General features: G+C 46.1%; 1 long non-coding RNA gene across 1 annotated transcript; it reads right to left on the bottom strand.

Annotated features, from left to right (window-relative positions):
* Positions 1 to 11,075: 11,075 nt before the first annotated feature.
* On the bottom strand, positions 11,076 to 12,335 carry LOC130295806 (uncharacterized). Its single transcript, XR_008849000.1, has 3 exons — positions 12,229 to 12,335; positions 11,436 to 11,534; positions 11,076 to 11,351 (listed from the first exon to the last, which is right to left on the bottom strand). It is a non-coding gene; the product is annotated as an uncharacterized LOC130295806 (long non-coding RNA).
* Positions 12,336 to 21,915: the final 9,580 nt, after the last annotated feature.

Below are 21,915 nucleotides of genomic sequence, written 5' to 3'. Positions count from 1 at the left end.
TTAATCTGCTGTGAGCGAGGGGTTCAGGTGTCTCCAGGTTGTGTGTTGGAGAGGCCGGCGGCGGCTCCTGATGCGCGTGAAGCGGAGCGATGGAAATGAATTCCGGGCTCCTGGAACGCGTCTAGCGCATGGATTATTAATGCACAGACGATGCGGAAAAAAAATTTGTGTCTGGTCTCAGCTTTCCCTGGCTACTGAATGGCAAACTTTACCGCTCTAGGGTAGAACGGGCCAACTAGAAGTCTGGAGGATCCTCAGCCGTGGTGTCAACCAGCGACCTCCAGCTGTTGCAAAACTACAACTCCCAGCATGCCCGGACAGCCTTCGGCTGTCCGGGCATGCTGGGAGTTGTAGTTTTGCAGCAGCTAGAGGTCCACAGGTTTGACACCTTGTCATTGAGTCTCTTCCATGACAAGACTGTGAGATGGGCCTCTGTCTATCCCTTTAAAGCAGGATTCATAATTGACCATATGTGATCTGTTCAGGACTCTAGGAAAGCTGGGTGATGCCCATGTGGGACTTTATTAGTTGTCTCTCAGCTTTCCAAGCAAATCATATTAATAGAATATCAAGTTTCAGGGGAGTGCAGTGGACCTGAGAGCGTGGGAGCTGAAACATAGACCAGGAGCATCCAGGTCACCCACCGGGCCCTGGCATCCATCTCCCTTAGCTGGCGCTGTCCGTAATTCTTAAACGACCGTTCTGTCATCCCGAACACATCCTGACCTAAACAGCAAGGAAGGGGTTAAAGGAGAGTGACCCATAACACTGATCCCCGGTGGTCCGGGCCGTCCTCTACATCTGGAGATTTATATTAACTTATCTGTATATACATTTATATATTGTAAAATCCTTACTTTATATCTATTCCTCTCTATCTCATATCTATCTATCTATCTATCTCATATCTATCTATCTATCTATCTCATATCTATCTATCTCATATTTATCTATCTATCTCATATCTATCTATCTCATATCTATCTATCTCATATCTATCTATCTCATATCTCTCTATCTCATATCTATCTATCTATCTATCTCATATCTATCTCATATCTATTTATCTATCTCATATCTATCTATCTCATATCTATCTATCTCATATCTATCTATCTCATATCTATCTATCTCTCTATCTCATATCTATCTATCTATCTATCTCATATCTATCTATCTATCTCATATCTATCTATATATCTCATATTTATCTATCTATCTCATATCTATCTATCTATCTCATATCTATCTATCTCATATCTATCTATCTCATATTTATCTCTCTATCTCATATCTATCTATCTCATATCTATCTATCTATCTCATATCTATCTATCTCATATCTATCTATCTCATATCTATCTATCTCATATCTATCTATCTATCTGTCATATCTATCTATCTCATATCTATTTCACATCTATCTATTTCATATCTATCTGTCTATCTATCTATTTCATATCTATCTCACATCTATCTATCTCATATCTATCTGTCTATCTCATGTCTAACTATCTCATATCTATCTATCTATCTATCTCATATCTATCTATCTCATATCTATCTATCTCATATCTATCTATCTCATATCTATCTATCTCATATCTATCTATCTCATATCTATCTATCTCATATCTATCTATCTATCTATCTGTGATATCTATCTATCTCATATCTATCTCACATCTATCTATTTCATATCTATCTATCTCATATCTATCTGTCTATCTCATATCTATCTATCTCATATCCATCTATCTATCTCATATCCATCTATATATCTCACATCTTTCTATCTCACATCTATCTATCTCATATCCATCTATATATCTCACATCTTTCTATCTATCTCATATCTATCTATCTCATATCTATCTATCTATCTATCTCATATCTATCTATCTCATATCTATCTGTCTATCTATCTCATATCTATCTATCTCATATCCATCTATCTATCTCATATCCATCTATATATCTCACATCTTTCTATCTATCTCATATCTATCTATCTCATATCTATCATATATCTATCTCATATCTATCATATATCTATCTATCTATCTATCTATCATATATCTATCTATCATATATCTATCTATCATATATCTATCTATCTCAGTTTAATTCACTGGAGATAACACAAGTCAGTGTCTCTTCCTCCCTGTGGACGCTCCCTCTCGGTGGGCCGCCGCCTGTGATCTGGGGTCTTTGGTGGTGACTTTTTCGGCGGCTCTTGTCGCCATCTTGCTGTGCGGTGGATGTTCTGTGAGGACAGAAGGTTTGGGCTCTGTTACCCCGGCCTCTCCTCGTCCCCCCCCCCCCCTTCTGTTTTGCAGATTCCAGGTTTTGTGTGCATTAGGTGACAGAAGGTCCCCATGCTTGATAACCAGACAATCTGTCACTGCCTCCGATGACAGATTTTAAGAGGTCTCCCTCCTTGCGGTTCCTTTGTTTTCCTCCAGCTCCTCTTGTATGAGATTGCTCTCTGGCCCCCTGACTGCCTTTGTCTGCGGCCCGCTAGCCAAATAGTGACAGCAGCCTCCTATCATAATATAGGCCTAATGGAGTCTGCCATAATCCCATCCAATCTAATTACATGTAGACCTCTTCCCGTGGCCTCCTTCTTTCTCCAAACCGGGCAGCTCCCACCTCCATCTGTCAGGCTGCCCTCACATTGTCCACCCATCTGTGGCCGGCTCTGCCTCGCTCTCCCGGTACCTTTCTAACCTCATTACTACCTATTGATTTCAGCCAGGGTGCGCACTTTCTCACACGTCCCCTAAAATATTCCTTAAAGGGCCCCGACACCTAAATGGAAGAATCTCTGGTAAATGCACAAGTCCTTGAGTTCTCCCGTCTGTCAACTTATTGGAGCTTCTATTCAGATGTTTCTGAGCTACATCTGCTCCTGGACCAGAAGGAGAGGAGAGAAGGAAAGAATGAGAGAAGGAAAGAAGGAGAGGAAAGAAGGAAAGAATGAGAGGAGAGAAGGAAAGAAGGAAAGAATGAGAGAAGGAAAGAATGAGAGGAGAGAAGGAAAGAAGGAAAGAATGAGAGGAGAGAAGGAAAGAAGGAGAGAATGAGAGGAGAGAAGGAAAGAATGAGAGGAGAGAAGGAAAGAATGAGAGGAGAGAAGGAAAGAAGGAGAGAAGGAAAGAATGAGAGGAGAGAAGGAAAGAATGAGAGGAGAGAAGGAAAGAAGGAGAGAAGGAAAGAATGAGAGGAGAGAAGGAAAGAATGAGAGGAGAGAAGGAAAGAATGAGAGGAGGGAAGGAAAGAATGAGAGGAGAGAAGGAAAGAAGGAGAGAAGGAAAGAAGAAGAGGAGAGAAGGAAGGAGAGGAGAGAAGGAAAGAAGGAGAAGAGGAAAGAATGGGAGGAGAGAAGGAAAGAAGGAGAGGAGAGAAGGAAAGAAGGAGAGGAGAGAAGGAAAGAAGGAGAAGAGGAAAGAATGAGAGGAGAGAAGGAAAGAAGGAGAGAAGGAAAGAATGAGAGGAGAGAAGGAAAGAAGGAGAGAAGGAAAGAATGAGAAGAGAGAAGGAGGGAAGGAATGAAGGAGAGACGGAATGAAGGAAGGAAGGAAGGAGGGAAGGAAAGAATGAGAGAAGGAAAGAAGGAAAGAATGAGAGAAGGAGAGAAGGAAAGAATGAGAGAAGGAAAGAAGGAGAGAACGAGAGAAGGAAAGAATAAGAGATGGAAAGAAGGAAAGAATTAAAGAAGGAGAGAATGAAAGAATGAGAGAAGGAGAGAAGGAAAGAAGGAAAGAATGAGAGAAGGAAAGAATGAGAGGAGAGAAGGAAAGAATGAGAGGAGAGAAGGAAAGGAAAGAATGAGAGAAAAAAAGAAGGAAAGAATGAGAGAAGGAAAGAATGAGAGGAGGAGAGAAGGAAAGAATAAGAGATGGAAAGAAGGAAAGAATAAGAGATGGAAAGAAGGAAAGAATTAAAGAAGGAGAGAAGGAAAGAATGAAAGAAGGAAAGAATAAGAGAAGGAAAGAAGGAAGGAATGAGAGAAGGAAAGAGGGAAAGAATGAGAGAAGGAAAAGAGAGGAGAGAAGGAAAGAATAAGAGAAGGAAAGAATGAGAGAAGGAAAAAAGGAAAGAATGAGAGAAGGAAAGAATGAGAAGGAAAGAATGAGAGAAGGAAAGAAGGAGAGAATGAAAGAGTGAGAAGGAAAGAAGCAGAGAAGGAAAGAATGAGAGAAGGAAAGAATGAGAAGGAAAGAATGAGAGAATGAAAGAAGGAGAGAAGGAAAGAAGGAGAGAAGGAAAGAAGGAGAGAATGAGAGAAGGAAAGAAGGAGAGAAGGAAAGAAGGAGAGAAGGAAAGAAGGAGAGAAGGAAAGAAGGAGAGAAGGAGACTATAGAGATATCTATCTCATATCTCTCTCTCTCTTATCTATCTATCTATCTATCTCATATCTATCTATCTCATATCTATCTATCTATCTATCTCATATCTATCTATCTATCTCATATCTCTCTCTCTTATCTATCTATCTATCTATCTATCGCATATCTATCTATCTCATATCTATCTATATCTCATATCTATCTATCTCCTATCTATCTCCTATCTATCTATCTATCTATCTATCTATCTATCTCATATCTATCTATCTATATCTCATATCTATCTATCTCATATCTATCTATCTCATATCTATCTATCTCATATCTATCTATCTCATATCTATCTATCTCATATCTATCTATCTATCTATCTATCTCATATCTATCTATCTCTCATATCTATCTATCTATCTATCTATCTATCTATCTATCTCATATCTATCTATCTCTCTCATATCTATCTCATATCTATCATCATCTATTTATTGATGTATCTTTTTAATCCATAATCTATATATTTTTTCAATCAATCTATCTGTCTATTGATCTTTCTATCTATTCATTGATATCTGTATGGAGTATAATGTAGATATAGAAAAGGCAGATACTGGGCAGGAAAACAGAGGAAGGTCACAAAGAGATTTTGAAAAAGTATAAGAGGAACCCATCAGAGGGGTAGGACATAAATGAGGATTACACGGGAAGAGAAAGGGCAGGACCTAGATAAAGATACTGTCATACCTGGCCAGGAAAATGAGGAAGGATAGAAAGATATTGGTAAGAAGGAGATAAGGTCAGAACCCTTAGGCCAGGCATGGGTCCAGTTTAAACAGAAGAAACATGACAGACAAGGAAGAGACTGGGCTGGGAGGAGGCAGGGTATGGGTGAGGTTTACACTGGAAGACATAGGGCAGGACCTACAGATAAATACTAAACATCCTGAGCAAGAGGAAGGAACATATTGGGTGGAAATGAGGAGCCTATTAGGTTGGGCATGGGTGGGATTTACAAAGAAGATCTAGGACAGGACCAATACATAGATACTGTACAGCCTGACAAGGAACCTAGGGGTCAGGAACATATGAGTAGAAATGAGGAGCCTATAAGGTTGGGCATGGGTGGGATTTACAAAGAAGATCTAGGACAGGACCCATACATAGATACTGTACATCCTGAGAAGGAACCTAGGGGTCAGAAACATATTAGTAGAAATTAGGAGCCTATAAGGTTGGGCATGGGGGGGGGGGGGTTTACAAAGAAGATCTAGGACACAACCCATACATAGATGCGGTACAACCTGAGAAGGAACCAAGATGTCAGTAAGAAATGAGGAGCCTGTTAGGTTGGGCTTGGGTGGGATTTACAAAGAATACATAGGGCAGCACCCATACATAGATACTGTACAGCCTGAGAAGGATCCTAGGGGTCAGGAACATATTAGTAGAAATGAGGAGCCTATAAGGTTGGGCATGGGTGGGGTTTACAAAGAAGATCTAAGACAGGACCCATACATAGAAACTATACAGCCTGAGAAGGAACCTAGGGGTCAGGAACATATTAGGTAGAAATTAGGAGCCTATAAGGTTGGGCATGGGTGGGGTTTACAAAGAAGATCTAGAACAGGACCCATACATAGATGCGGTACATCCTGAGAAGGAACCAAGATGTCAGTAAGAAATGAGGAGCCTGTTAGGTTGGGCTTGGGTGGGGTTTACAAGCAAGACATAGGGCAGCACCCATACATAGATACTGTACAGCCTGAGAAGGAACCTAGGGGTCAGGAACATATTAGTAGAAATGAGGAGCCTATTAGTTTGGGCATGGGTGGGGTTTACAAAGAAGTCCAAGGGCAGGACTCATACATAGATACTGTACATCAGTGTTTCCCAACCAGGGTGCCTCCAGCTGTTGCAAAACTACAACTCCCAGCCTTTGGCTGTCCGAGCATGTTGGGGGTTGTAGTTGTGCAACAGCTGGAGGCACCCTGGTTGGGAAACACTGCTGTACATCCTGACAAGGAACCTAGGGGTCAGGAACATATTGGGTAGAAATGAGGAGCCTATTAGTTTGGTCATGGGTGGGGTTCACAAAGAAGACATAGGGTAGGACCTCGATAGAGATACTGTACATCCTGAGAAGGAACCAAGATTTCAGGAACATATTGGGTAGAAATGAGGAGCCTATTAGGTTCAGCATGGGTGGGGTTTACAAAGAAGACCTAGGGTAGGACCCATACATAGATACTGTACATCCTGAGAAGGAACCTAGGGGTCAGGAACATATTAGGTAGAAATACAAACCCTAGAAGGTTGGGCATGGGTGGGGTTTACAAGGAACCAAGATTTCAGGAACATATTGGGTAGAAATGAGGAGCCTATAAGGTTGGGCATGGGTGGAGTTTACAAAGATGATCTAGGACAGGACCCATACATAGATGCTGTACATCAGTGTTTCCCAACCAGGATGCCTCCAGCTGTTGCAAAACTACAACTATCAGCAAGCTCAGACAGCCTTTGCCTGTCAGAGCATGCTGGGGGTTGTAGTTGTGCAACAGCTGGAGGCACCCTGGTTGGGAAATACTGCTGTACATCCTGAGAAGGTACCTAGAGGTCAGTAAGATACTGTACATCTTGACAAGGAACCTAGGGGTCAGGAACATATTGGTAGAAATGAGGAGCCTATTAGGTTGGGCATGGGTGGGGTTTACAAAAAAGATCTAGGACAGGACCCATACATAGATGCTGTACAGCAGTGTTTCCCGACCAGGATGCCTCCAGCTGTCCAAGCATGCTGGGGGTTGTAGTTTTGCAACAGCTGGAGGCACCCTGGTTTGGAAACACTGCTGTATATCCTGAGAAGGTACCTAGAGGTCAGTAAGATACTGTACATCCTGACAAGGAACCTAGGGGTCAGTAAGATACTTTACATCCTGAGAAGGAACCTAGAGGTCAGGAACATATTGGGTAGAAATGAGGAACCTATTAGGTTGGGCATGGGTGGGGTTTACAAAGAAGTTAGAGAAGGAAACAAGATTTCAGGAACATATTGGGTGGAAATGAGGAGCCTATTAGGTTCGGCATGGGTGGGGTTTACAAAGAAAATCTAGGACAGGACCCATACATAGATACTGTACATCCTGAGAAGGAACCTAGGGGTCAGGAACATATTGGGTAGAAATGAGAAGCCTATTAGTTTGGGCATGGGTGGGGTTTACAATGAAGATCTAGGGAAGGACCTAGATAGAGATACTGTACATCCTGAGAAGGAACCAAGATTTCAGGAACATATTGGGTGGAAATGAGGAGCCTATTAGGTTGGGCATGGGTGGGGTTTACAAAGAAAATATAGGGTATCACCCATATATAGATATTGTACAGCCTGAGAAGGAACCAATATGTCAGTAAGAAATGAGGAGCCTCTTTGGTTGGGCATGGGTGGGGTTTACAAGGAAGACATAGGGCTGGACCCATATATGAGGAGCCTATAAGTTTGGGCATGGGTGGGGTTTACAAGGAAGACATAGGGCAGGACCCATATATAGATGCCGTACATCCTGAGAAGGAACCTAGGGGTCAGGAACATATTGGGTAGAAATGAGGAACCTATTAGGTTGGAACATATTGGGTAGAAATGAGGAACCTATTAGGTTTGGCATGGGTGGGGTTTACAAAGAAGACCGAGGGTAAGACCCATATATAGATACCGTACATCCTGAGAAGGAGCCTAGGGGTCAGGAACATATTGCGTAGAAATGAGGAACCTATTAGGTTGGGCATGGGTGGGGTTTACAAAGAAGACAGAGGGTAGGACCCATACATCCTGAGAAGGAACCTAGAGGTCAGTGAGAAATGAGGAGCCTGTTAGGCTAGTATTTATGGGGTTTACAAGACATAGGGCAGGACCTAGACATAGATTTCATAGAACCTGACTAGAAAAGGGGAGGAAAGACAGGAAGAAATTGGACACGGGGTCCGGTTTAGAGGGAAGACAAATGGAGACCAAAGAAGATCAGGCTGAACTTGATCCCAAGATAGAAAGGTCAATGATAAAGACAGTTCCCGTGGAAGGAGCGGCACAGGACTCGAGGAGGCAGAATAAGATCAGAAAATGTGATTTGAGAATAGATGAAGGGACAAGAGGCGAATGGTAATAGATGCGGCAGGAGATGAGATGTCAATAACCGGAGATGAGAATGGAGATCGGAAACTGTTTATGGAGATTGACCCAAGAAAATAGAAATGAGATAACGTCGCGGAGATGAGGAAACCGGAGAAGAAGAATGTCCACCAGGCCGTGATCACCGCGTCCTCCTCCGGGGTGGGGACCCCAGAGCCCGTTCTCCAGTTCTGGAGAGTTTTATTTTCCTTCTTTTTGGATGAACAGTCTATTCTGCTGACTTCCCAATGTTTCATCATGAGAGATAACCCTGCGAAATGAGTCATTGTGTTCAGTAAGTGTTCCTGGGGGAGACGAGCGGCTCAGCTGCCACCGCTATTTACCAAATAACATATGGCGAAAGAGAAAAATACGAAGAATGCAAAGAAAGACCAAGCGTGCTAAATCAGATTTAATCAGTCTGACTGGCGTCCCGAGCGCCGCGCGCCATAGTATGGACTACTGTGTTGGATTGACGTTTAACCCTTACAGAGGCCGAACAGCTGTATGTGCAGTGGATCCATATGAGGTGCATAACAGGAAAAAAACATAGATGTCATGGCCATGTGTGCCATAGGGGGCGCTCATGTGGCTGATATAGAGAAGAGTTCTCCAGCTTAGCCTCAGCTCATATGCCGGTATGTGGCTGCCGTAGGGGTATAGATTGGGAAAATCTGGATAACATACTGTGGCATATGTCAAACATATAAAAATATATAAAAGTATACCGGTATATACCTGCCCAGCAGACGCCTAGAAAAATATTTTTGTTAGCCATCAGGCCTATTGGGATCTATCACCTGCGGCACATGCTGAAGACACACACCAAACATTTTGGCTACTCAGCCTAGTCCTGTCCCATAGGTCCAAAAATGGTCTAATTTTTCAGCTTTTTTTGCATTAAAAATTGGTTGTTTTTCTTTAAAAGTTTAAAAAATACAGACTCAGAAGACGTGTGGAAAAATGAACATGTACCTAATGTAATGACCATAAATAATATTCCTGCCATAATAATAATGTTTGTATGCACAAGTGGGCGTCATATTTTTTGAGTTATACAGTTGAGTCAATGGTAAAAGAAAATAATACGGCCTTTTTGCCCATTTTTCAATGTTATAAAAGGGCTAAATACCCTGACCAAGGCAAAGTGACTATTTTGTGCCACCCCCAGGCAGTCAGCACCCCCCCCAGGCAGTCAGCACCCAGGGCACATGCCACAGTATCCCCATAGCCATGCCCCTGGGCCAGGGATTGGAGGCATGGGCACCTACATTTTATCAATAAATTATGGGGAGAGACCATTCAGTCATGTTCCTTTGAGGCAAGTGACCATCAGGCCTTCCTTCGGGGTGATCGTGCCTCTGTTCCCTGGGCCTAGGGACATAGCCATGGGGGGGGGGGGGTACTGTGGCATGCATGAGATAAGTGATAGCAAGAACACCGTCTTCTCTATGAAAATACATAGATACATATAAATTCCAAATGAAAAAATTAAAGAAAATAAAGAAAAATTTTGGTTTTCTTCACACTGAACTTTTTTTTTTATTGCCTAAGGGATTCGGTACTATGATATATATGTATATATAAGTCTCAACACCATTGATAAAGCATGAAAAGTGAAAGCACAAAGTAGTTTTGGGGTGAAGAGGCCACAGAGGCGAGAGAGGTTTAATAGAATACTTTATATTTTTTGACATGCAACACACATTTCTGGGACTCACTGGCCCCTTCATCAGGCATCAATAAAATGACACAAATCTGTGAGATATGTATATATAAATTATCACTACATTAAAATGGAAATGACATCACTATATGTAAAAAAAAAAAACACAAATTAAAGGAAATTCAATAAAACATATAAAAATTATTTTAGAAATCATATTATAAAGAGGTCTTCTCGATCACTCTCGCCAGAGGCAAGAGTGGTATATTAGAACCGGTGATATATAGATATATAGGTTTGAAATAAAGTGAATGCAATAAAAATCATATAGAGCTCTTTTCGATCACTTGAGTGGTATATTAGCGTTCTTGATATTTATCGATATGCAGCGCGTTTCTGGGATTCACTGGCCCCTTCATCAGGCACCAATAAAATGATGCAAACCAGTGAGATAGATATATAACTTTTTTAAATAAAGTTAATGCAATAAAACACATCAAAAATATCTCAGAAATCATATAGAGGTCTTCTCGATCACTTGAGTGGTATATTAGCGTTCTTGATATTTATCGACATGCAGCTCTTTTCTGGGACTCACTGGTCCCTTCATCAAGCACTAATAAAATGATGCAAACCATTGAGATATATAACTGTTTGAAATTAAGTTAATGCAATAAAACACATAAATAATATCTCAGAAATCATATAGAGGTCTTCTCGATCACTCTATTAAGCCCTTCAGGCCAGAGGGCTAAAGCCCTCTGGCCTGAAGGGCTTAATATCGTGATCTATATGATTTCTGAGATATTTTTGATGTGTTTTATTGCATTAACTTTATTTTTAAACTTCGGATAGATCCGATGATATTTCAAAATTGAGAAAAAAACAAGTCTACATTTTTGTCCCCACCCACAAGGATTTCTTGACTTTATGTAATATATTTTTATGTGGACAAATCTAGAATCCATATACATATTTTGGGGGATCACAGAGTCCCATCCGAGTCAAAACTGTAAACCCACGAGTCAAATGGTATTTCAGTCATCATACTCTTCTATGAGATGAGGGGCAAATGACCACCGGGCCCTCTTGATGGTATGGACTGGTAAGTAGAACAATGTGACGTACCAAAGGGCACCCTTCCCCTTTTTCTATTTCAGTCTTTGCATAAATATATCTACAATAAAAAATTGAGGGACAAAACAATATGAAACTTTTTGGTGTCCCCCCCCCCTCCCTTTTAAAGAATCCCCCCAAATACCTTTTGTACTTTGACTTGAACAAGTTTCGAATCTGTTGAACGGAGATTTATTTTTCCTTCGTCTGTCTCCAAAAATGTCACCTGCATAATTTGGATCTCCTGAAATGTAACAAGATTTGTTGCGTCATGTTTTGGCGCAGCGGCAACCGCTGTTACCCTGCCGGTTATGAGCCGGCGTGGCGCCAACGGTGAGGGTGACTGTGGTGTTTGCCAAGACAGATGGAAACAGTGTCACAAGTGATGGGACGTGCCCGGCGCACCTGCAGTTTTTGTGATTTTTTTTTTAAACACGACCATGACAAGTGTAGAAGCATATCAGCGCACAACCTGAAGCCCAGGTCGGCCTAGATAACATGACAAAAGTGTCTATGTGATGCTTGAAAAATTAGACAGGAAAGCTATTGCTCTGTGTTTATCAGCCAGAGTCTATTCATGATGTGGTGAGGGTGTGATGAGGGCAGATGTTATTACCCTAGGGGCAGATGGCATTAAGCATTTGTGTTCGTGATGCCAGGACCTGGTTTATCCTCTACACTGCCCGAAGGAATACCGCTGGATCCTGAGCTAGGCACGGGGGCAAATAATGACTCCGACGCCAAGTTACGGAACAACGGCAGCTTTACTGAGTCAGACAGGTGTAACAGTCTATACGGCTTGGCTAGGCCCACGAAGGTGACCAGTGACTTCAGAGACCACAGGGCTTGCTGGGACTTATAGGGGACTTGGTAAATTTGATGCAGAGCCACGCTGACTTGGACTGACTATGACAGACATCACCCCTTTTGTAGCTTACCAGGTTTTGACTTGGACCTGGCGGTAGTGGACTCGTGGATCTGTGGCTGTGTGGTAGACTTTAGGCCTCCTCTGGACTCCAGACACAACCCTAGGACTTGACCTTACTGTAGCTCAGCAAAGACTCCAAGAGAGTGAGCAGAGGCTCCACCCAGCGCTTACATGGGGGAGACTCTGGAGGGGTCCCATAGGTCCCCCTGTAGGTCACAAGGTCACTGGTACCTGCCCTGATTACAACACATAGCAACATTACTTAAAGGTATATCACATTTTATGTACAATACACTGGATAACATAAGCACTTAAATGGGCATTCTCATTAAAACAAATTTTTGCTATTGCACTCCTTCTGGTAAATAAAAAAGATTTCTAATATACTTTGGTTAAAAAAAATAAAATAAAGTTTTCTATGTTTTATTTGTGCTTAAAAAAGCTCAAGAGCACATTTTCCCCCATAGTATACACAGACTTAGGACCGAGGTACAAACACAGAAAGTGCAGCCTGGAGTGCTGAGGGGGGTCCAGCCTCATCCAATCATAGCTCCTCTCACACTTAACTGCCATATGCTGTTGGTTGGACACCCCCCCCCCCCTCAGCACTCCAGGCTGCACTTCCTGTGTTTGTACCTCGGTCCTAAGTCTGTGTATACTATGGGGGAAAATGTGCTCTTGAGCTTTTTTAAGCACAAATAAAACATAGAAAATGTAAAAAATTTTAAACAAAGTATATTAGAAATATTTTTTAGTTACCATAAGGAGTGCAATAGCGAAAATTAATTTTAATGAGAGTTACCCTTTAAGGGAATATACATAGGAGACAGGTGAAGGGGGCCCAGGGGTCACAGGACGGAGTCTGCCGGACAGGGCAGCTAGAGTACAGAGGTGCAACTCCTGTACTGGGCCACCACAATGAGGAAACCTCAGGAGATCCTGTATTGCTTTACTGAAAAAGATTTAACTGGAAGGGTTAAGATTTTTAAACATAAGTAATAAACAAATCTGTATAACTTTCTGGCACCAGTTGAGTTGAAAAGATTTGATTTACCATCGGGGGAGCCCCTTTAAGGCCCTCTGCACACTACGTTAGATTCCTCCGTGTGTGGTATGAATTGGGAAAGTCCTTAGCATCACTCTGGTGGAGCTTTGACTCCTGTTGTCTTCTACATGGACATTAAAGGGGTACTCCACCCCTAGACATCTTATCCCCTATCCAAAGGATAGGCGATAAGATGTCTGATCGAGGGGGTCCCGCGGCAGGACTCCCACGATCTCGGCTGCTGCACCCCAGACATCCGGTGCACGGAGCAAACTGCACGGGCGATGCGGGGCGGAGGCTCGTGACATCATGAGTGGAGCACGGCCGTGACGTCATGAGCCTCCGGCGCTCCACCCAACGCTCTAAACGAACACCGGGTGAAGCAGGGAGATCGTGAAGGTCCCCATCGGCGGGACCCCCCGTAATCAGACATCTTATCCTCTACCATTTGGATAGCGGATAAGATGTCTAGGGGCGGAGTACTCCTTTAAGAGTAGGCCAAAATCCTTCCACCGTAGCACCTCACTGTTTCGTGTTCTCATAGGCCCAGACTTATCAATCTGCCTGTGGGCAAACAGTTGTTTTCCCATAGTAGTCTATGTAGGTGGGTGTGTGGCCACTGTGGTGTCCCGGTGCAGGACCTGGTCCTGTCCCTTGTTCAAGGTCCCCGCAGCTAGAGTCCCTTCATGTCTATAGGGCTCTCCTGTAGGGCTTACCCCTAGTCGCCTCATGTAAATGTGTTATTTAATGTATATACTGTTACGCCGAGCGCTCCGGGTCCCCGCTCCTCCCCGGAGCGCTCGCTTCACTCCCTCCGCTGCAGCGCCCCGGTCACGTCCTCTGACCCGGGGCGCTGCGATCCCGCTGCCAGCCGGGATGCGATTCGCGATGCGGGTAGCGCCCGCTCGCGATGCGCACCCCGGCTCCCCTACCTGACTCGCTCCCCGTCTGTTCTGTCCCGGCGCGCGCGGCCCCGCTCCCTAGGGCGCGCGCGCGCCGGGTCTCTGCGATTTAAAGGGCCACTGCGCCGCTGATTGGCGCAGTGGTTCCAATTAGTGTGTTCACCTGTGCACTTCCCTATATCACCTCACTTCCCCTGCACTCCCTTGCCGGATCTTGTTGCCTTAGTGCCAGTGAAAGCGTTCCTTGTGTGTTCCTTGCCTGTGTTTCCAGACCTTCTGCCGTTGCCCCTGACTACGATCCTTGCTGCCTGCCCCGACCTTCTGCTACGTCCGACCTTGCTTCTGCCTACTCCCTTGTACCGCGCCTATCTTCAGCAGCCAGAGAGGTGAGCCGTTGCTAGTGGATACGACCTGGTCACTACCGCCGCAGCAAGACCATCCCGCTTTGCGGCGGGCTCTGGTGAAAACCAGTAGTGGCTTAGAACCGGTCCACTAGCACGGTCCACGCCTATCCCTCTCTGGCACAGAGGGTCCACTACCTGCCAGCCGGCATCGTGACAGTAGATCCGGCCATGGATCCCGCTGAAGTTTCTCTGCCAGTTGTCGCTGACCTCACCACGGTGGTCGCCCAGCAGTCACAACAGATAGCGCAACAAGGCCAACAGCTGTCTCAACTGACCGTTATGCTACAACAGTTGCTACCACAGCTTCAGCAGTCATCTCCTCCGCCAGCTCCTGCACCTCCTCCGCAGCGAGTGGCCGCTCCTGGGATACGCTTATCCTTGCCGGATAAATTTGATGGGAACTCTAAGTTTTGCCGTGGCTTTCTTTCCCAATGTTCCCTGCATCTGGAGATGAGGTCGGACCTGTTTCCCACTGAAAGGTCTAAGGTGGCTTTCGTAGTCAGTCTTCTGTCCGGAAAAGCCCTGTCATGGGCCACACCGCTCTGGGACCGCAATGACCCCGTCACTGCCTCTGTACACTCCTTCTTCTCGGAAATCCGAAGTGTCTTTGAGGAACCTGCCCGAGCCTCTTCTGCTGAGACTGCCCTGTTGAACCTGGTCCAGGGTAATTCTTCCGTTGGCGAGTACGCCATACAATTCCGTACTCTTGCTTCAGAACTATCCTGGAATAATGAGGCCCTCTGCGCGACCTTCAAAAAAGGCCTATCCAGCAACATTAAAGATGTTCTGGCCGCACGAGAAATTCCTGCTAATCTACATGAACTTATTCACCTAGCCACTCGCATTGACATGCGTTTTTCTGAAAGGCGTCAGGAACTCCGCCAGGATATGGACTCTGTTCGCACGAGGCGTTTCGTCTCCTCGGCTCCTCTCTCCTCTGGTCCCCTGCAATCTGTTCCTGTGCCTCCCGCCGTGGAGGCTATGCAGGTCGACCGGTCTCGCCTGACACCTCAAGAGAGGACACGACGCCGTATGGAGAACCTCTGCCTGTACTGTGCTAGTACCGAACACTTCCTGAGGGATTGTCCTATCCGTCCTCCCCGCCTGGAAAGACGTACGCTGACTCCGCACAAAGGTGAGACAGTCCTTGATGTCTACTCTGCTTCTCCACGTCTTACTGTGCCTGTGCGGATGTCTGCCTCTGCCTTCTCCTTCTCTACAGTGGCCTTCTTGGACTCTGGATCTGCAGGAAATTTTATTTTGGCCTCTCTCGTCAACAGGTTCAACATCCCGGTGACCAGTCTCGCCAGACCCCTCTACATCAATTGTGTAAATAATGAAAGATTGGACTGTACCATACGTTTCCGCACGGAGCCCCTTCTTATGAGCATCGGATCTCATCATGAGAGGATTGAACTTTTGGTCCTCCCTAATTGCACCTCGGAGATTCTCCTTGGACTTCCCTGGCTTCAACTTCATTCCCCAACCCTGGATTGGTCCACTGGGGAGATCAAGAGTTGGGGGTCCTCTTGTTCCAAGAACTGTCTAAAACCGGTTCCCAGTAACCCTTGCCGTAACTCTGTGGTTCCTCCAGTAACCGGTCTCCCTAAGGCCTATATGGACTTCGCGGATGTTTTCTGCAAAAAACAAGCTGAGACTCTACCTCCTCACAGGCCTTATGATTGCCCTATCGACCTCCTCCCGGGTACTACTCCACCCCGGGGCAGAATTTATCCTCTCTCTGCCCCAGAGACTCTTGCCATGTCCGAATACGTCCAGGAGAATCTAAAAAAGGGCTTTATCCGTAAATCCTCCTCTCCTGCCGGAGCCGGATTTTTCTTTGTGTCCAAAAAAGATGGCTCCCTACGTCCTTGCATTGACTACCGCGGTCTTAATAAAATCACGGTTAAGAACCGCTACCCCTTACCCCTCATCTCTGAACTCTTTGATCGCCTCCAAGGTGCCCACATCTTCACTAAATTGGACTTAAGAGGCGCCTATAACCTCATCCGCATCAGAGAGGGGGACGAGTGGAAAACGGCATTTAACACCAGAGATGGACACTTTGAGTATCTGGTCATGCCCTTTGGACTGTGCAATGCCCCTGCCGTCTTCCAAGACTTTGTCAATGAAATTTTTCGTGATCTGTTATACTCCTGTGTTGTTGTATATCTGGACGATATCCTAATTTTTTCTGCCAATCTAGAAGAACACCGCCAGCATGTCCGTATGGTTCTTCAGAGACTTCGTGACAACCAACTCTATGCCAAAATTGAGAAATGTCTGTTTGAATGCCAATCTCTTCCTTTTCTAGGATATTTGGTCTCTGGCCAGGGACTACAGATGGATCCAGACAAACTCTCTGCCGTCTTAGATTGGCCACGCCCCTCCGGACTCCGTGCTATCCAACGCTTTTTGGGGTTCGCCAATTATTACAGGCAATTTATTCCACATTTTTCTACCATTGTGGCTCCTATCGTGGCTTTAACCAAAAAAAATGCTGATCCCAAGTCCTGGCCTCCTCAAGCAGAAGACTCCTTTAAACGACTCAAGTCTGCCTTTTCTTCGGCTCCCGTGCTCTCCAGACCTGACCCTTCCAAACCCTTCCTATTGGAGGTTGATGCCTCCTCTGTGGGAGCTGGAGCTGTTCTTCTACAAAAAAATTCTTCCGGGCATGCTGTCACTTGTGGTTTTTTCTCTAGGACCTTCTCTCCAGCGGAGAGGAACTACTCCATCGGGGATCGAGAGCTTCTAGCCATTAAATTAGCACTTGAGGAATGGAGGCATCTGCTGGAGGGATCAAGATTTCCTGTTATTATCTACACCGACCACAAGAACCTCTCCTACCTCCAGTCTGCCCAACGGCTGAATCCTCGCCAGGCCCGGTGGTCTCTGTTCTTTGCCCGATTTAATTTTGAGATTCACTTTCGTCCTGCCGATAAGAACATTAGGGCCGATGCTCTCTCTCGTTCCTCGGATGCCTCAGAAGTTGATCTGCCTCCGCAACACATCATTCCACCTGACTGCCTGATCTCCACTTCTCCTGCCTCCATCAGGCAGACTCCTCCAGGAAAGACCTTTGTTTCTCCACGCCAACGCCTCGGAATCCTCAAATGGGGTCACTCCTCCCATCTTGCAGGTCATGCGGGCATCAAGAAATCTGTGCAACTCATCTCCCGCTTCTATTGGTGGCCGACTCTGGAGACGGATGTTGGGGACTTTGTGCGAGCCTGCACTATCTGTGCCCGGGATAAGACTCCTCGCCAGAAGCCCGCTGGTTTTCTTCATCCTCTGCCTGTCCCCGAACAGCCTTGGTCTCTGATTGGTATGGATTTTATTACTGATTTACCCCCTTCCCGTGGCAACACCGTTATTTGGGTGGTCGTTGATCGATTCTCCAAAATGGCACATTTCATCCCTCTTCCTGGTCTTCCTTCTGCGCCTCAGTTGGCTAAACAATTTTTTGTACACATTTTTCGTCTTCACGGGTTGCCTACGCAGATTGTCTCGGATAGAGGGGTCCAATTCGTGTCTAAATTCTGGAGGGCTCTCTGTAAACAACTCAAGATTAAATTAAATTTTTCCTCTGCATATCATCCCCAGTCCAATGGACAAGTAGAAAGAATTAACCAGATCCTGGGTGATTATTTGCGACATTTTGTTTCCTCCCGCCAAGATGACTGGGCAGATCTCCTTCCATGGGCCGAATTCTCGTATAACTTCAGGGTCTCTGAATCTTCCTCCAAATCCCCATTTTTTGTGGTGTACGGCCGTCACCCTCTTCCCCCCCTCCCTACCCCCTTGCCCTCTGGTCTGCCCGCTGTGGATGAAATTTCTCGTGACCTTTCCATTATATGGAGAGAGACCCAAAATTCTCTCTTACAGGCTTCTTCACGCATGAAGAGGTTCGCGGATAAGAAAAGAAGAGCTCCCCCCGTTTTTTCCCCTGGAGACAAGGTATGGCTCTCCGCTAAATATGTCCGCTTCCGTGTCCCTAGCTACAAGTTGGGACCACGCTATCTTGGTCCTTTCAAAATTTTGTGTCAAATTAATCCTGTCTCTTATAAACTTCTTCTTCCTCCTTCTCTTCGTATCCCTAATGCCTTTCACGTCTCTCTTCTCAAACCACTCATCCTCAACCGTTTTTCTCCCAAATCTGTTCCTCCCACTCCTGTTTCCGGCTCCTCGGACGTCTTCTCGGTCAAGGAAATTTTGGCTGCCAAAAAGGTCAGAGGGAAAAATTTTTTTTTAGTAGACTGGGAGGGTTGTGGTCCTGAAGAGAGATCCTGGGAACCTGAGGACAACATCCTTGACAAAAGTCTGCTCCTCAGGTTCTCAGGCTCCAAGAAGAGGGGGAGACCCAAGGGGGGGGGTACTGTTACGCCGAGCGCTCCGGGTCCCCGCTCCTCCCCGGAGCGCTCGCTTCACTCCCTCCGCTGCAGCGCCCCGGTCACGTCCTCTGACCCGGGGCGCTGCGATCCCGCTGCCAGCCGGGATGCGATTCGCGATGCGGGTAGCGCCCGCTCGCGATGCGCACCCCGGCTCCCCTACCTGACTCGCTCCCCGTCTGTTCTGTCCCGGCGCGCGCGGCCCCGCTCCCTAGGGCGCGCGCGCGCCGGGTCTCTGCGATTTAAAGGGCCACTGCGCCGCTGATTGGCGCAGTGGTTCCAATTAGTGTGTTCACCTGTGCACTTCCCTATATCACCTCACTTCCCCTGCACTCCCTTGCCGGATCTTGTTGCCTTAGTGCCAGTGAAAGCGTTCCTTGTGTGTTCCTTGCCTGTGTTTCCAGACCTTCTGCCGTTGCCCCTGACTACGATCCTTGCTGCCTGCCCCGACCTTCTGCTACGTCCGACCTTGCTTCTGCCTACTCCCTTGTACCGCGCCTATCTTCAGCAGCCAGAGAGGTGAGCCGTTGCTAGTGGATACGACCTGGTCACTACCGCCGCAGCAAGACCATCCCGCTTTGCGGCGGGCTCTGGTGAAAACCAGTAGTGGCTTAGAACCGGTCCACTAGCACGGTCCACGCCTATCCCTCTCTGGCACAGAGGGTCCACTACCTGCCAGCCGGCATCGTGACATATACAGTGACCCCTCGACCTACGATGGCCCCGACATACGATCATTTCAACATACGATGGCCTCTGAGAGCAGCATCAACATATGATGCTTTTGTATGTCGGGGCCATCGCATAAACGGCTATCCGGCAGCGCTGACTGCTTCAGCTGCCACCGGATAGCCGTTTTCGGTGCCCCGTGTGGTCCGCTGACGATCACTTACCTGTCATCGGGGCTCCGGCGCGTCCTCTTCAGGATCCGCTGCATCGTCGGCGCTCTCCATCATCGTCATCACGTCCCGTCATCCAATAGGAGCGGCGTGCGTAGCGACATGATGGCGGCGATGGAGAGCGAGGATGCCGGGGAAGCGGAGGGCTTGCCGGAGCGTCGGGGACACCCCGGGGACACGACGACAGGGATGGACGGCGACATCCCGGGCAGTGGTGACGAGCGGTGATGGTCCGGAGCGGCAGGGACACGTATTAGTATAACCTCCAATACCAGAGGTCTTCAACCTTCAGCGCTGGAGCCGGCGCTAGGAGCTCGTGATGTCATAGCCCCGCCTCCTCATGACGTCACACCCTGCCCCCTCAATGCACGTCTATGGGAGGGGGCGTGACAGCTGTCACGCCCCCTCCCATAGACGTGCATTGAGGGGGCGGGGTGTGACATCACGAGGGGCGGGGCTATGACATCACGAGCTCCCGGCGCCGGCTCCAGCGTTTGGAACAGTTTGTTCCAAATGCTGAGCAGCAGAGTACCCCTTTAACCATCTCAGAAATCTCCATAGCTCCCATCGATTTAATGGAAGAGCACACTCTCACTCAAATAAATAAGGAAAAGGACCATGATAGATGGAGCTCTCACCAATATATAGAGAGTGAAGGAAAAAATTAGATCTGCAGTGGCGCTGCCTTTTTCAGAGACCGAATAGTTCAGGCAGGTATAACGTATAACACTCACATTTATTGATGTATAAATTTGAGGACAAACATGCAAGACGTGTTTCGAGGGTAACTTCCCTCTTTCTCAAGTGCAAAATTTGATTTTGCAATTGAGAAAGAGGGAAGTTACCCTCGAAACGCGTCTTGCATGTTTGCCCTTATTTATATATCAATAAATGTGATTGTTATACGTTATACCTGCCTGAACTATTGGGTCTCTCAGAAAGGCAGCGCCACTGCAGATCTAATTTTTTTCTTCACTCTCTACTCATCGTTTTGCCGACCTCCGATTGAGTGTTCGGCCAGATCCTGCCGACTGCAGCCTGAGACCGCTCGTCTGACCCCACATGGAGTGGTGACACGCTCTTATCAAGACTAACCTCAGGTGAGCATATTCATAACTGGGGTCATTCTTGGCAATTATACCCACGGAATTACGTGAGGCGCTGTCCTCTCCTTCTTTTCTCTTTAGTACAATCTCCAATATGACACTTGTGACGGGAAAACAATAGATAAACCAGTAGGCAACAGCCGTGTACACCTCCTATTATTCCATCAGACCGCCACTATGACACCATGTCATCATCTAACCATACCACCACTATGACACCATGTCACCATCATACAACTCTACCACTGACACCATGTCACCATCATATAACTCTACCACTATGACACCATGTCATCATCTAACCATACCACCACTATGACACCATGTCACCATCATACAACTCTACCACTGACACCATGTCACCATCATACAACTCTACCACTGACACCATGTCACCATCATACAACTCTACCACTGACACCATGTCACCATCATATAACTCTACCACTATGACACCATGTCACCATCATACAACTCTACCACTATGACACCATGTCACCATCATATAACTCTACCACTATGACACCATGTCACCATCATACAACTCTACCACTGACACCATGTCACCATCATATAACTCTACCACTATGACACCATGTCATCATCATACAACTCTACCACTATGACACCATGTGACCATCATATAACTCTACCACTATGACACCATGTCACCATCATACAACTCTACCACTATGACACCATGTCACCATCATATAACTCTACCACTATGACACCATGTCACCATCATACAGCTCTACCACTATGACACCATGTCACCATCATATAACTCTACCACTATGACACCATGTCACCATCATATAACTCTACCACTATGACACCATGTCACCATCATACAGCTCTACCACTGACACCATGTCACCATCATACAACTCTACCACTATGACACCATGTCACCATCATATAACTCTACCACTATGACACCATGTCACCAT

Source organism: Hyla sarda, chromosome 11 (genome assembly GCF_029499605.1).
Source record: "Hyla sarda isolate aHylSar1 chromosome 11, aHylSar1.hap1, whole genome shotgun sequence".
NCBI classification, from domain to species: domain Eukaryota; kingdom Metazoa; phylum Chordata; class Amphibia; order Anura; family Hylidae; genus Hyla; species Hyla sarda.
The sequence above is the reverse complement of the archived record's forward strand: the minus strand, read 5'-3'. Positions and strand labels throughout refer to the sequence as shown.